Source organism: Serinus canaria, chromosome 5 (assembly GCF_022539315.1).
Source record: "Serinus canaria isolate serCan28SL12 chromosome 5, serCan2020, whole genome shotgun sequence".
NCBI classification, from domain to species: Eukaryota; Metazoa; Chordata; class Aves; order Passeriformes; family Fringillidae; genus Serinus; species Serinus canaria.
Genome location: NC_066319.1, coordinates 31,588,402 through 31,606,199, shown reverse-complemented (window position 1 = coordinate 31,606,199; position 17,798 = coordinate 31,588,402).

Sequence of the window (17,798 nt, the reverse complement as noted above, 5' to 3'; positions counted from 1 at the left end):
CATTTTATTACAGCGATTGTGATCAGAACCCTAAAGATATCACTGAATATAAGCAAAAGATTTCTGTGCCATTCATCACAGGTTCTGGATATGAAAAGTGACTGGACTGCAGTTGCTGCCCTACAAGTAATTATGCATTTGTGAGTGACAGACATAGTTACCAGGTGATGTATAGCACAGAGTATCTCAGAGACCTGAGGACTCCCAGTAAAATGGATACCCTTGTTCACCTTTAGCCTGTGAATTGGCAAACAAATGGAAGTCAGAGGATTTAAAAGGCTTCCACATTTAGTGTGCATGTTGGTAGCACTAAGACTGGAATTTGTTAGGGAAAGCATTATTTAACCAAAAAGTACCACCACTTTTAAAAGACAACATGCATTTCTGGCAGGCACTTCTCAATACAGCACAGCAATGAATCCTTTACTGCTTTGCACATGCAGGTCATTGCCAATTGTGTAAATAAGAAACTAGAGAATCTCAGATTGGGCAGTGCTCTTTAATAGGATAAATAATACAACAAATATAGAAGTAATCAACCTTGGAAAGTTAGATTTACTTTAAAAAAAATACCACTATTTCAGTAAACTTAGTTACCCAGTCCTTGCATCATCCTGCCTTACAAATTGGCCACATACTCATGCTGACCTAAATTACTGGTTTGTAATTGGACACAACCTTTGAAAAGTTTCTCATTTGGGACTGAACTTTTTATGACCTGCATAGAAAACAGCTATGTGAAGGGGAAAAAAAAAAAAAAAAGAAAGAAAAGAAGATCATCATTTGAGCTGATGAGTTTTGCTCATAGGGAGACAACAATTGATTTGAGAATTTAATTTACATAGAGATCATTTCAAAAAGCATTTTACAAATACAACCACAGAATGCTTTTATGCAACAAAAGAGTTAAATCTGACCCTTAAAAAGCATTTAAAGCAATTTCTGAACACTTTCTTTTGGCTTTCCTGTCTTTTCATGCTTCCATGCATGAGCTGCAAAAAAGGTCTTTCAGCTGGGATTTCTATGCAAAGGTTAGGTCACCAGCTTAACTGCTGAAATTGGTTGGTTGTCCCAACGATATATTAGTGATTTACTAAATAAAATCATTCTGTGCTGCAGATTTATTTGCCAATGTTGGGCTTATACATGTGGACATCAAATATGAAAGCATGGCTTTTGTTGTAGCCAAACAAACCTGAATTTGAACATGCCCAGTTTATGAATTGCCAGCTAGATCCAGACAAGCTGACTATAGATAATATGTAGTTTTTGCCTGCAAAACAGGGGTCCAATGGGTCAGGGTTACTTCACTTAAAAGTTTTCTTCAGAATGCTTTCTCAGGATAGTGTAAGCAGTCATTAAGATCAAAAAATCTGCTCAGCAAAGAAAGTGTGACTCATATAAGCAATAGTTTGCTGAATCATCTATTTTTACAGTTGAAGGGCTTCACTCATTCTTCTTGCATAGCAATTGCACAAATGCAGCCTAAACCGGGTTATAAAATGCTCCTAAATTATAAGATTTTGCTTGTGATGTTTATTTACTGTATTATCACCATACAATTTAATTATTCTGAGCAGTTGAGACCTGACTGTCATTACACTCATGCAGAGATACAGCAAACATTTGGAACTGTAATGGTAATACTCAAACCACTTTGCATGAAATTATAGGCAAAATTTAAATTTCTCTCCAAACTTAGAATAATTTCAGCCTGGGAACATACGAACTACTTCAGGTTTGGGGGGCTTGTTTATTTTAGTTCCTACTAACCAGGGTTATTTCTAAGTCATTTCAGTTCCTTCAAAAACCAGGCTTTTGCGTGCATATGGATTTGCTCTTGAATGTCTAATAGACAGTTTTGATTTGGAAATTAAAGTTGGCAATTGATTAGGCTGCTCTGGAGCACAGTATAGCTCCACACTGATGAGAGCTACTCATATAGATTTTACTGAAGTAAGGCAGTGCAAATTGCAGCTTATATACAAGCACCTTTCTTAGAGAGCTAAATGACAGATACTTGCTCTTTCATTGACTTGAATTTATTTGTAACCAATAACATAGGCATGATAAAAATCTGGGCAGTAAAAAAACATTTGTTCAGATTTTAAATGGCTTGTTTGAGACCTAATCTTGATCTTGTTAAATTTGCTGGTAAAATTCATGTAAACATCAATTGGAGGTTTAATCCTTTTGTGGATTAAAATGTTCTTGCCCATAAGTGGAGATGTTAGCTATTGGTCCACCTGAAAAAAAAACAAAAACTGCTTAGAAATCATATCCTCCTGAGTCTAAATTAGATGGCTCCTTCAATATTCATACTTGTGGTTCAGCAGAGGGGGAGGTTATCTTTCACAAGGCACACTGCTTTAGACTTACTGAATAATTCACTAAAAAATGAATACTGGAAGAAGTGTACTTAATGCTTTACTCAGTTCTGAAAGTCTGATCAAAATGTGTGACTGGATCAAGCAGAAGCTTGGCACTAAATCTGATACACCTTTCCTAAGAGGAAAATGCTCTAAAGGTCTGGAGTATTTTGATTGGTAAATCGGCAGTTGGGATTGCCTGGGGGAGTGGACAGGTAGAAACTGTTTTATTGAACAAATGAGAATTCTGAACACAGCAGGAAACACAATCTACAATGCTTTCCCAAAGTGCTGGCACTGGTATCAAACATGTATACCTCATTCCACTTGAGTAATAAGAGTACTGTGACTTAAATTTATTTCTCATGGTGGGGAAAAACACATCCCACTGTGATAAAGCACTAGAATAACAATGAGACAACCTGGAGAACGAGCTCTGTGCTGTTCTCTGTACACCTGTGCTTTAGTACCTGCCAGCCAGGTCCCATGGCCCCTCTATCCTATGTCCTGCAAACCTCTGCCAAACTGAATCCCAACAAAAAGACTGCTGGTAATGTTGCTGTGCTGCACGACTCCCAAGCTGAAGTTCTAGCTGATGAGAACTAATGACAATGGTATTAAATATTAAAGCACTATTTGAATGCTAGAAACATGAATTCTAGGTTGTTTTGTACTTCCTGATCCAAGAGGAACTGCAACAAAGGGTCTATCCTGTCTTCCAATATCCTTATTTTATAATCCAGGAGAGTCTGGGATACAGAAAACACTCCTGGTCAGGGGGAAAATATCTCATCTGCATAACTGCAAGGTCCATTTCCTAGAACTTGCCTGACCCAGTTCCCTAAACATGGCAACTCCTACTTACTCCTACTTACTCCCTGGACAAACTCAGCAGAGACTTGTGCATGTGTCCCATCAGCAGGATGCTTACCCTGATCCAAGGACACCCGGACCAAAAATGTGATTTTACCACTGAATCTTTTTCAGGATCAAAAGAAAAATTATGCTGCTTAAAGCCTTCCCCTGTGTGCCACAGGCCACCCGCCAACCTCATGGCACAGTAAGAAACAGCGCATGCTTTCTTGTCCTTCTCTCCATGGACTCTCTATCAAGCTACATTTGGACGTGACAGGAAGTACAGCCTCTCCTTGAATACTAAGGAAATGTTGTTATACAGTAGCCCTTGGTGATTTATTGTTCTTTAAAGAAAAATATGGGGAAAGAAGCCATCAAACAGCTCAGCCAGGACAACATACTTGAACTTGCATCTCCCTGTGTTTAGCAGATGACAAAGACATTAAATATCAATAATGAAAACATATGGACTAAATGTTTACCCACTCCATTCCCAGTTCCACTTTTTCTTGTGGCAAAGTCTGGTTTTGGCATTTGATCTGTTCCAGTCACCCCTCCCATCCCTCTGATTAAATCAGTTGCATATGTAGATTTGCATTTGTGTGTTTTCTAATATCAGATAGCATCTAATCCTGCATCTCTTTCAAATGAGAGTAAGAAGAATGGGCACAAGCTACATTTTACCAGTAGGTTTCCCTACTGTCTTCTCAAAAAATGTAACACTCTTCTTCTCAGACTTCTCTCTTCTTTTGCCTTATCTTCATCTATCTTGAAGAGTTCTTTGTGTTTTAATTTCTGGTAGCTCACTCTCCTCTATTGAAAATTCAAGGGTTTTTTAAGAAAATACATAGAAACAAAAACTAATTTTAAAAAAATAGGTAAAAAATAAAATCAAGATTTTAAAAAGCTGGAAAAAAATCAAATTACATTAAGAAAATAGCAACAGGCAAATGTGATCCCACACCATTTCCTAACTTGTGGTGTGTATGTGGAGGCAGTGATGGATTTCATGCTGTGAGTGTTTTATAACTATACTGAAAAAATAGCATTTTATTGTAGGTTTGTTTCAGACCCCAAAAGCCTAATGATGGTCATGCCAAAACAGCACAACATGGAAGTGGTAAAATAAACCCCAAGCAGATGCCTCATAGGAATAGTCAGTGCTGTATGATTGCAGGGTTTTACTAGGGAAGGCTTTCTCATGCAGATAGTCCAATGGATCATTAGTGAACCTGCCAGGCTTAGTGAACATTTCTGTTCTCTGTGAGGATATAATTCCTCTTCCTGATCCTTAAAACTTGTTTAGTCATGTATTTTTGCATTACAGAACCTGAAAGATTCATATATCATGCTAAATATACTAGATCACTAATATATTGCAGAGGAAGTCTACTGAAAGTAGAAAATAAGATTTTCAGTGGTACCATTATGAAAATCCTAATATTTTGTAGCTTTTTCAGGTGCACTACTACAATTTTCACCAATTCTAGTTTCCATGTATGAGTTACCAGACACATGCATTTGGGAAAAAGGATGTGTAGTATACATAGAAGAATGACTCACAGAAGAAAAGGGCAGAAAAAGAAGGGAGAGAAAAATCTAAAACTGGGAAATGGATGGCAAAAGAGAACACAAAATCAGAAAAGTGTGAAGCCAAATTGGGGACAGTTTTAAAATCTTAAAATAAAGCTTTCAAAAAGATACAAATAGGAGTAGAATTAGTCTGATCTTCTATAGGGGATCTCTCCTTAAAATATTATTTGCAGTCAGATTGAAAGGGATTTTATTTTAAATGCCAATCACATTTTGTGAGGTGCAGCCTGAGAACCATGATTTATGTACAGAGACTCCTACGTAATATTAAAGATAAAGAGAATTATTTGAAGCTAGAGAAAAATATTCCAGCTCGGCTCTTCATCACATTGGCTGATTAATATTGACTTTCTAGCCTTTCATGTATTGCCTGATCCCTGCTACTGCTCTTCCAGCTGGCTATTATCTGCTCAGCAGTAAGAGGAGAAAGCACCATGTCTTTTACCTGGGTGGTAGTTATGTGTTAGTAACAATCTTGCTTGGAAAGACCAAGTGATTCATACAAAATGATGGAATGGGGTATCCTGATGCATCCGAAGGTGGCACAGAAAGAGCTTCTGAGTCTCTGTGGGTTTTGAGATGAAGTAGGATTTATTCGTGATGGTACAGCAAAAGAAATGTTCTCAGAACTGTTTCTAAGAATAGCAGGATGACTTCTATAGCAATCCTGTGAGTAATTTGAGAGCAGCATCTATTCTGTGTTTCTGAATCCCATGAGAACATTTGAAACATAAATATATATAATTGTACAACTGCTTTTTTTTTTTTTTTTGCATCTTACTTTTTTTCACTTAAAATAGCTTGACTTGCATAATAAATTTTCTGTGGTCTACAGTGTTTGAAGAATCCTTGTGTTATTTAGAAAGCAAAAGCATGCACCAAACCTTGGGCTTCATATTTCTTTACCTTATCTGTGAGTTAGTGACAAAAGTCTATAGAAATGTAAGTGGTAAATTTGAAAATGAAAGATCTGGGAGCTTTAGCAAGGCAGCTGAACCCCAAGAGAATAATTCTCAGAGGACTCATTAAGATGCTGGCAAAATTTCTTCTACATGTTTCATTTAATAGAAGCAATCACTATACAGTAGCTAGCATATATGATCAGTGAAATACACTCATGGCCCACACAGGAGATAGTAAAGGTCTCACAGTTTGAGGTAATCCCAAAGCAAATATCAGCCACTCCCCAATCTTGAAAGCCATTGATTACAACTCTGTTTCTAATGGAAAATCAAATAAAAGCATCAACATTGTTAAAGAAAGGAAAATGCAATGTGGAAAGATTAAAGGACAGACACCCTGATTTAGCTGAACCCAGGTGAATGCAGCTGAAACTTCCAGAAGATTAGCAGTGGCAAGAGGCAGCTCCTTTTGCATTCTCAAGGTGTTAAAGTTGCTGGTCCCAAGGTCAGACCGCTTCAGGACTGCCTTGTACCTAAATCAGGAGATCTAGACAGTGTTTCTTAGCAAATTATTGCAGAACCACATATTCCCAGTAAGAGTGTCTTTCCTTTGGAGACATCCCTTGCACTGCTAGGTTGGCAGAAATCAAAGAGACTATCTCCTCTAATCTAGAAGAATATGGTTTCTTTACATGTCATATATATTTATTGCTGCCATAAGCTTATGTTTCTCAATAATATAATTTTACAGTCTCACACCAGGCAGAAATTAGATCCCAAACCTTCTATAAGCCACACAGGAGCATTTCTAAAAGCAAAATTGAAAATATATAGGTAAACATATGCCTATTTGGAAGTTTGCAATATTTTTTAGATCAGTAATAAAGTGAAGCTCAGAAAATTCCTAACAATAAGATGCACGGGAGTCTTAGAACTTGAAAATTTATACAGGAACAATAGGCCATAAACAAAGATTGCCTGAAAGTCCAAGTTAAATGTGACCTACATAAATGATAAAGTAATAAAAGCTAGGAAAAGCTTATTGCTACATATTGCAATCAAGATCTCCACCTCAAAATTCAGCAATATTTTGAAAGTTTATAAGCAGTATGAAATGTAGGACCAGATCAAGAAAAATGGCCTCCTTGATTCTTGCTATATCTTTGTCCTATTTTGTCTATTCCTGCACTTTAAAAAATGTTAACAAAATCATTTATCCTACTAGATCATTAATAATGCGAAGCAAAATTTTTCTGATGGTTTCAGGAGATTGGGGACAAAAAAAAAAAAAAACAAGTGTGCTGAATGTCTGTTTTTCTTGACTTCTTATCATCCCTGCAGATAAACTTACTTTCTTTATCTGTTTTGAACAGTGTTTATAGGAGTGCTTCTCAGATGGTATTTTTATTTTAACAGAGGTAATTACTATGGTGATTCAGGAGGGCATATCAGCAAAGAGAAGGTATCTCAAGACTTCATTGACAGTAATCTAAAAGACAAGAGTCCAAATAACATGCTCAAAGAGTATTTTTCACTGCATGGCCTTTTCTAGCTCACCAGGAATCTGTGTCCTTAGCACAGCACATTTCTAGCCAAATGACTGAAAAAAAAGTTATTTGCTTTTACATTAACATTTGCTTTTGCACACTAGGTTGATTTCTGCGTAAAATATATGTCATTCAGCTGCTTTCTGCATTGACCTTCAAGAAGGTTTCACTCTTTGGTGCTCTCTTGAGGTTTATATTCTTAATTTCCCAAAATGCTTTACCAATCCACTTTTAGCATGCCCACTCTTACTGTTCTAAATTGATGCATAGCCAGTCAAGCTAAATAACAGTTCCCAGCAATCTCAGATACACAGCATTTTCAGGTACACATTTTCTAGTAACAGCAGGAGAATAATGTGTAGTTAACATATTAGAGTGAAATCAAGGTGGTCAAGAGGATGGAACCAGACTCTTCTCAGTGCTGACAAGAAACAGGACAAGAGGCAATGGGCAGAAACTGATGCAGAAGTAGTTCCATTTGATTATTGAGGAAGAACTTTACTGTGTGAGTGACTGAGCACTGGAACAGGAGTCTTTCTCACTGGAGATAGTCAAGAACAGTCTGGACACAATGCTGTGCCATGTGCTCCAGGATGACATGGAGGCTGGACCAGATGACCCACTGTGGTCCCTTCCAACCTGACCCATTGTGATTCATGCACAAGATATGTGTTCATACCCATGAATGTATATCTGTGCACACTGTTGTATGTGTGTGCATAGCTATACATGCACGTGTGTCCATGAATGAGAGTGTGTGGGGGGGGGGGGGGGGGTGTGTGTATGAAAGACATTCTAAAAATGAGGGTACTTCACAAGCATCTAGAAGACTGATTTAGCAATGGAAGAATTCAACCAAAAACCCAGAGCACATTTCCAGCCATGTGTTCTTCATTGTACTTGTCTGCATTTCCATCTAGAATGAATAACTGGAAACACTCTGTCAGTACACCAGATCACAAGAGGAGCAGGATGCTTCTTAACTACCACACATTTCATAAAGGAGAAAAGGCTGTTTGCTGTAAGTCAGATCAGGCTGAAGAGAAGCAATTCTGTCTCTTCCTCCCACACACAGACAATTTACACCTGCACAATTCAGCTGTGCTGAAGCATTTTAATCAATCTCAGAAAATCAAGAATAGGGTTTAAAATTCCCTTCTCAGGGAAGATCAGAGATGTAGGAATGTCATATCATATATGTTGCAGCTGGTGTGTGCAATGGAAAGAATTAAAAATGGTTTCTAAAATCATAGATTTTAATATATTTGTGAATTAGATTTAGTCATTAAATTAACTGAACACTGCTCTTTGTACAGCAAATACATGGACTTTGTTATTTACAATGGGAGATTTTTTTTATCCTTACAGAATGTGGAGGCTAAGAGGAAATATGTAAAGCATTACTATTAACCATGATTCATTGACAACAGGGCAGTTTTTGTCCATACTTCTTCAGAAATGGTGTTTCTTACAATAGTGCCAACTAAGAAAAAGAGCCCATTTTTCTAAGCACTATGGAAACAGAATAATCTTAAAACAAGCCCTACCTCAAACAGTTTACAACCTAAGGAATGAGAGAAAGCAGATTGGGGTTGTTACTCTTTATGTCTTGCCTTGTATAACGAAACTGTAAAGAATTATATAAATTGTTGCTAGTTCTGATGTAGCTCTGTGATTTGCAGATTAAACTGAAACTAAGTATGGTTTCTGCCTTACTGTTCCAAGACACACTTGAATTTCTGGATCTGAATGAACCTGACAACCTTCTTTCTCTCAAAGGCTTTTAGTTTTACTTCCACAGTTTTTTAATCAACCTTTGATGAAAGGGGAGACATGCTGAAGGTTTTCTGGTGCCTTCCAATCGGAATTCTAAATCAGATGAGGCATCAAAATCAGATCACACTTCTTTATATTTAATCTGAAAATTAATACTGTTTATTTGCCCTTAATTGCTGTAAAGTTGTTAAAATGCTCTCATATAAACTAGTGAACTGCCTGCAAATTTAGCAGACTGAGCTAACTAGGGGGAAATTTGATGGACAAAAATAGCTTTAAGGCCTTGAATGATAATTCTAATATCTTTGGGGGAAGAAAAAACCCAACCAGTTATCCTGTCTCTACTTCTGTTTACAAAATGCCTCTTCAATTCTCATTTAAAAATATATGCAGGAGCAGTGGCCTCCATGCCACCTTACAAACTGCAGATGTGTTTCTCATCAATTGTTGACAGGAAATCATCAAGCTGCAAAAAGGCAGCAAGTAGAGTTCCCAAAGCACTGCTCTTGGATTAGTCCTATTTGCATCTGGATGGATATAGATGCCACAGAAAACATCTGCACTCATGAGATGGACTAACAAAGCAAAATAATGGCAACAAAGGGAGATATCACACCAGAAAAACTGGGTAACTTTGAGGACTGGAGTAGCAGAAATGAAATTCAAACACTAAAACTGAGCATTTTTAAACTAAGAACAAAAGTTTTACTGTAAAAGCCAAGCTTTTTAGCTAGAGGACTCCTAGGAGGAAAAGGACATGTAAACATCAATTGCATACAAAACTTTTTGAGCTACCAATCTGCTATAACCCAAGAAAAAGAGAAATACATTAATTGGCTATATCAGGGATAGGGAAGGATTAATACTACCAGTGTAGAACTCAAGCAATCACCCATATGAACTGTTCTGCACAATCCCATGTTCAAGAAGAATTAATTCAAGCTAAAGTAGTTGCAGAGGTGGGCTATTCAACTGGTCTTGGAAATGAAGAGCCAGGCATATAAGAAGAAAATGTCTTGATGGACTAAATATCTCAAGGGGGGAAATAACTATTTAGGGTAGCAGACAGTGTTGTCCTAAGAACACAGGGGTATAAGCTGAATAGATTGAAAAAATAGATTTAGGCTGGATACTAAGATACTTTCTCTTAATTAGGGAATGAAGAGAGAGACCAGCTTCCCACAAAGTATGGAGGAGAAAAACATTGGGTGTTCTAACACAACAGTTTGTTCTAACAAAAACAGGTCGGTACAACAGAGAAATCATCTAACATAGGTGCTCATGTGAGCAGAGCCACATAAGTGGACTTAATGGTTTTTTGTCCTTATTACTTTATAGAATTATTTTAGCTAGCTAAAAACTTCATTTTTGAATTGAAGAGATGTTTAAGCAGAGTAATTGAGCCATCAATCCTTTATCTAAACACCCAAACCCACTGAACTAATCAAACAAAATACATGGGTTAAAATACTGGAAGTCAACTATTTTTGCCCAAATGATTGATGTGTGCCATGCTGCACTGTGTAAGGTGGGAACTCAGCCATCCAAAAAGGTTATGATATTTTTTAAATACAGTGTTTTCCAGGGGTTCCCAAAAGCCAAGTTTAATTCCTTCCTACTTGGAATGTTTACCACCCACTGTATAAAATGTTACTATAAAAAGAAATTTGTTCATTTTATTGTTTAAACCCTGGAGAAGTCAAATAATCCTAGAGAGCTGGTGAGCAGCATTTTACTGACATGCCCATGTAACACTGAAATACACTGAAAAGAACTAATAAATTTTTTTGGCACATTTGTCCCTAAACTTTGTGTGTCTGTGATCTGTTCACTAATATCTGACAGACTACAGACAGCTTCAACATCTTTTCCATGTTTTGCTGACTGTGATGTCTCAAAAGAATTGATTTCCCCATTGATAACTAAATTATTCTTGAGAACGTAGAGAGAACAATGCAAAAGTATTTATGGAGTCCAGTCTTTTTTCAGGATTGTGTCCTTTTTCTCTATAACTCTCTGAGAGTTTTTCTATATCTCTCTGAGATCCCAGACTACCTTTTTATGGTTCACAAGTCGTTGTTGTAATCAACTTGGCTGCAGGCCCAAAGCAAGCTGTGTGACTCAGTGACAGTTGCAATCAGTGCAACCAGGAAAAAGACAAAGAGCCAATACATTTGGAATCCACAGCCATGGATGAAAATGTTTGGAGAGCTTTTCAAGAAGTCTATTGGTTGGAGAGTTTCAGATTAAACTGATGTTTAAAATATTAGATGTCACTCTAAGGAACATCTATACAGCATCTAATGCAGCCATTTTTTTTTAAAGAGCATTATGTTTCAATTAGATACAGTTTTGTTAATGCCCCACAATAAAATGTTTCAGTGTTGCTGTGCACTACAAGACTATTGTTTAGGAAAGGCTTAGACATGTTTTAATACAGGCAGCAAATTACACTATCTTAAAGCCACAAAGAAGTCAAGAATGTCATTCACTGTATGCATGAGCTTAACTCCTAGAAATATCAGAGAGATTTAAATATGGCCTAGACAAAAAATTAGTTGATTTTATCATGATTACATACCATCCCAGAGCTCAATACATCTTCTTGAAAAATAACTCTTTTCCTATTGGCAATTTGCAGATTGCTTTGAAATAAAAGATGTTACTTCAGTAGAAGGTATCTAAAATTTTTCTTCTTGTAAATTATAAAGTCCCTAGGTACAATTTTATTGTGTAAATTCTTTCACAAGCATTTTGGTAACATTTGTGTGATCTGCTTGTGAGAGCAATAAGGAATCCACACTAACACTGTAGGGAAGAGTTGAATCTAGGGTGAGATATAATGTTGAATAGTTACACCTGTTTGCACTTTCTGCAAGGAGAGGAAAAATGCACAAGCATATGAGAACGAGTTAAAGATATCCTGAATAGCTCCAACTTATGTAATAGTACTCCCACTTTCTCTGCTAGCAATTCATTGCTTCTTCATGAACAGAAATGTACTTTAAAGTCACCCACAATCACACATATGAATACAGTCCCACTCGCACATTTGTACAGCGATTCCTATAATATTACCTTGTATCAAGTAGCCTAAAAATGAACTTTTAAGGAAGAACATACAATATACATTTTAAATAGCCCTGAGAACTCAGCACATACATCATTGAGAACTATGACATGTCCCTTTGTCACAAAGAGTCTCTGCTTACATAAAAATTGCCAGATTGGCTCAGATTAGTTGTCCATCGAGTCTTGAATCCTGTTTTTGAAGGTGACAAGTACCAGATGCTTCAGAGGCAGGTGCAAGAAACCCCCATACTGAACACTTATGTAATAGAGAGGGTTCTTCCTAAAATCAGGCAATTGGTGGGTGGCTTGTGCTTCACAGCAGGAGAGTTTATAATGCCATGAAATGTTTATCTTCGTTATGTAACGTTGATGTGATTACCCATCTAGAGTCAGCTTGGGCAAAAAGTGCCACAGGGCTTTTAATAAACACTGCTAATCAAGACCTTGTTTTATTTCTCAGCTGAGAGACATCAGAGCAATTGAGGATCTGAGAGACCCTGGAGTGCTATACCAATTTGCCAGACTGATCATTTTTTACAATATAGAAAGTACCCTTAAGTAGGGTTTGTTTGGCCATCTAAAAGGAGAGTGTCTGGCCTAAGCTAGCCACTAAACCAGAAATACATTCCAGTGCTGACAACTAGAAGCAGTGAATTTTTAGGGTTACACATGATGACCTTGAACTGGTGAATTAAGCAATAGGACTTTTTCCTTCAAGTCCTATTTGGGGAGAAAAAAAAAAAATTCTCAGGCAAATTAAATTAAAAATAGCCCAGATCTGAAGCAGACTACAATTCTAAAATAATATTCATAATCTCGACTACTCTAGATTAAATACAGATTTTTTTTTTAATTCTCTAAAATAAAAGGATTACTTTGCTCCCAAGTATAAAAGTAAGAATGGAAACTTGAAGTAACAAAGCAGGAATGGAAACATGCAGTATACATACCAAAAAACTCATCTATACTGGATGTTTGGTTTTTTAAAAAGTTTGTATTGGTGTTTTAGATTTTCGTTATACTTCTGCAAGTTAAAGCTTTTCTCCAATAGGGAGTATGCATGTATAATGATTAAATTGAATTTGTTTGATATACAATCATGTCATTAGTTAATTTAGCACAACTCTAGATGGCTTCCAGATACAAGGGCACATAGAGTAGTCATCACATTGGTTTGCAGCCTGGTCACAGGACCATTTGCAGGAAAAGAAACAAGTACAGTGCAGAGAATCACTGGGTTTAACATTCTTTTAAACTAAATTGTCTTGATGAAATGGCAAAATAAGCATGGTGGAAGAAGATATTGTAGTAAGTGGGCACCTGAAGGGGGAACCACTTGCTATCTTGTCACTGTGCAGTCTATTTTCTAAAGCAAAGACTATGTGCAACATTCCCTTGCACTTGAGTCAACACTCGGTTCAGACCTTGCTTATCCACTCCTGTATTTCTTACTGCTTCTATCGGACCAGAAGAGCTTGAGAGAGTTATGTATCTGTTTGCATATCTGAGGGATCCTTAAAAATAGAGTGGATATTTCCATTCTCATTTCTAGAAGTGAGAGAAATCAGGGTGGAATAAGAATATCCTCCCATGGAAGTCAAGTGATGTAGGAACTTCCTCATGACTGAACATATTAAATGGTTGTGCAAATGTTCCTTGTTCGTTTTACTGAAAAAAAACCAGGTCTGCTTGAACTCCCTGCAGTGGTAAGTTGAAACATACCCATCTGTGCCCCGAAATGAATTAAAAGTCTGCATAAAACTGACCACAGCATCTCAGCTGAAATCTCTTCAACTACATTGCAAGCTCTTGTTCCATCACACCGTGCCCTGGAAATATTTTAAATGAATTGCCAAAGACTGCACAAAGCAGGGTTGCAGGGCTAGGAGGAGAACCAGGACTGCTGATTCTGTGTTCAGTGCATTAGGCCACAGTTTCCCCTAGACAGGTCATTTCTGCATATGGTATAAAAATGTGTCTCTGTTTCTATTTCATACGGGCTAAAATGACTGCAATTCATCTGTTCCCAGCTGCTGGCCAGCAGGTACCACTGTAATTTCTGAATATATTTGGGGCTTCCCCTTTGGAGGATCCTGAGAACTGATTTTCTAGGTGACTATTGATCATAACAAGTCAAAAAGCAAAAGAAAAAAAAGAAACACATGAGAGCTTATATTAAACTAAGAACAATATTCTAAGTAAGATTTTAGCATGTTCTTCACAGAATAATTACTTCTTAGCATAACCATTTGTGGACAAATGAGATTGCAGCCTTTTTCAGTGTACTTAAATAGTCTGTTTTCTTCCTTGGATTTACCCAAATTTTGTACCACGCCACACTTTAGCCTGGCACAACTCACAACTGCCTCCATAAAAAGCAATTTTGCACTGTCACCATCTTCTTGCCCCCTCTGTATGTTATCTATTCTTGGGCAAGTGTGTGTCTAGTCACATGGTTAGCTGGAAATATTGAAAGACTAATCAGGGTGGTTTTCCCACGCTAGTTTTAATCTAAGTGATCATCCCAGCGAAGTACCTTGCCCAACACACAGATATTTGGGCCACCTAAGGTGCCAGATAGGGAAGAGAACAGAGTAGGAGGAAGGTGAGGTTGATTATTTCAGTGGCAATGCTGTCCTAACTAGCCTTACCTTAAATCATGTAAAATATCACCAAAATGAAACATATACTAACACCAAAGCACCCTGTGAGCATGCTCCAAAAGGACAGAATAAACTTCCTAAACAACTGATACCACAGATCACCACTGCAACTGCTCTGCACATCAACCACATCTGCCACATCAACATCACAAGATGTGCTCCCCATCCTCCCACCTGGGTCGCCATCTTTCTAACATGTAATTTCTATCCAGATAGTTCTGGGTTATTGCAAATCATCGACTGGAATAATTTATAAAACTCTGATATTCTGATGAGTTAGATCCATCTCAATACATTAGAATTGATAAGGATTTGACTCTAACATTGTTTTGTATCTTGCCAGAAAACATTTTTTGAACCAGCAGCATCAAGTAGAACAAATACTTTTTCCATCCCATGTGTGGTAACAGGATTCCTGTTTAGAACTTAACAAAATCTGACTTTGCTGAATACTAATATAGATTTAATCAGCTCAGTTTAGCTAAATCCTTATTAAGATGTGTGTAATGACCACCCAGTGTTTTATCTCACACTAGGATTGCGAATGAAAGCTACTGCAGAAGAAATTCCCAAATGACCTCTAATAATTTTCCTCAAAATGGCAGAACATCCATCTGACCTTCATTTTTTGTAAATGTATCATTAGCCTCTGCATACAAACACAACCATCATGGTGTTTTGTGGAGGCAGAGTTAAAAACTTTCATATTTAGGACTTAGAGCTATGAATTGGTCACTTAAGTTCTGCAATGACTGACTAATCTGGATTGCATTACTTAACTTCCACTGATCCTATTATGGATTTTAAGATGTGAATGCCATGCAGATCAGAATTATGCAACCTAACCTCCATAATACATCTATATATAATTCTCCTGCCACAGACTCAGCGTCCCGCTACCCTCCATGGTCACTCCTGACCACCTCTTTCACCAGAGGTGCCACAGACACATGTGAAACTGTTTCAAGGAATGGTCAATAATAAGACTGGGCCAAATGTGTATGTTTTGTAAATGTTTTGCCCGTGATGGTATTTGGTAGTGATCTCTCTGCTGGACCTTATCACAATCAGTTGTTTTCTCTCCCCAGTCCAGTTGCAGTGACAGGGACGCTCTGGTGGGTGTCTGGTGTCCAGCAAGGGTCAGTCCACTACACTTAACAGATTTCTTGTATGTTATATGGCTTCCTAATAGCATACATTTCCTTCATTTTGCTTTAGCAGTTCTCATTTCAAAAGTCCCCCAGCTATCAAAATGTTACAGCAGAGCAATGGCATTGACATATAGTTTTCATAAAGTACAAATTAAGAAGTGTTTGATATAGCAAAACATCAAATGCAATGTAAAAAACAATGATTTCTATCCTCACTTGCCCTTTTCCATACTGAGCATATCTTGTCTTTAGCTAAGGAGTCACCTCTGTACCCACACCAAAAAGTGAATACATTTCAGCAGCTTTAGTGAATAGAGGAACAGAAGCTTTCCTTTTTAGAAGTAACTTTTCCAAGTCATAGAGAAGGTGGCCAAATTTCAACTCAGAACATTGAAATGGTCCAGATTCTAGCAACAGAAAGCAAAGAGGCACAGAATTTACAAAGATAAGGCCCCAAAACATCTGGTGGTTGGAACAAAAAGTAATACATTGTCTGAGGTGTGTGAATGGTGACATATATGCTTAACTTGCCTCTGCCTTGTTTGCACAGGCAGGACTCACACATACTACAGAAATAAACCATTTGCATTGAAAACACCTGTTCACTTAATTCTGCCCAAAAGAATTTAATGTGGAAAGCCCTGAAACCAGCTGCTGCTCAGCAAAATAATACCAGTACTCCAGGACTGTGTTCTTCAAGCTTTCTAACCTGCACAGAGGAACACAAACAAACAGGATTTCAGAATCGAGACACAAATTAGAGCAGATTTTCTGTCCTCTTTAGGATATTCAGGTAAAGGGAGGGAAACTTCTTGCAAGACCTCTGCTTTGCATTGTGCTGCATGAGACTGTTTGCAGAAGCCGAAGGAACTACCCCAGGTGAAGAAGCAGTGGGTCTTTCTCCCGTTTCTGCCTCCACACAGAAAAATAGAAGCCCAGGATGACTCTTACATTCAGCTGACAACTGAATACACATTTTAATCTTAACAAAGAAACTCATGAAAAGTTTAAGGAGACCGAAATGACTTGTAATTATTTGTGGTATATTAAAAAACAGTTAATTTTATTGAATTGCCGCTCTGAAAAATAATCTTAATAATAAATATATTTAAGGAATTAGCATAAAAAGCACACACCTAGATTAATGATCTTGACAGCACTGTGTCTCGTTCTTCAGATGCAGTGAATAGAGCTATACCACCATCTGACAAATTGAACTATTCTTAAGCTTTCTTGTACAGAATCATTTTAATTATCTTAATCAAAACAACAACTTACAAAATGTTAAATATAATGACTTTAAAGCCAAAAGAAAATGGGAAATAAATTAGCAGGAAGTCACATTATCTTGCCAGTCACAAGACAGGAAGTTCTCTGAAAGGATTCTTACTGCCAAGTAGATTATATCGTGCCCACAGCTAAGTTTTCAACACTTTTCATGTGAATTGTAAAATCATATAAAGGTGGGTTTGTAAAGTATTTTTAGCAGCTGGATGAGGTTGTGCCATGAATAACTGTTCCATTTTTGAATGTACTCTCCTGAAGAAAGAATAAAATTTACAAAACAATTGGAAATTTTCCCCCCAAAGCCTCCTAGATAAAGAAGCAAATTTTAATATTGCAGGTTTGAGATGTGTGATGCTTGAAACATGTTGGTGTCTTTATCAGAGAAAGCATGATAACAGTTTACTGTAATTGTACTATTAAGTTTATGGTAGAACCCTTTTATAGAAACATGGAATTTCAATCTCTAGGAATATTGCAGCATAAACTATCTAGAATGAAACATGCCTTTCCTTGCCTTCTAGGTAAGATAAAAATAGATTTTGTTTACAATGCCCTAAGTAACCACTCCACAGAATAAAAATCT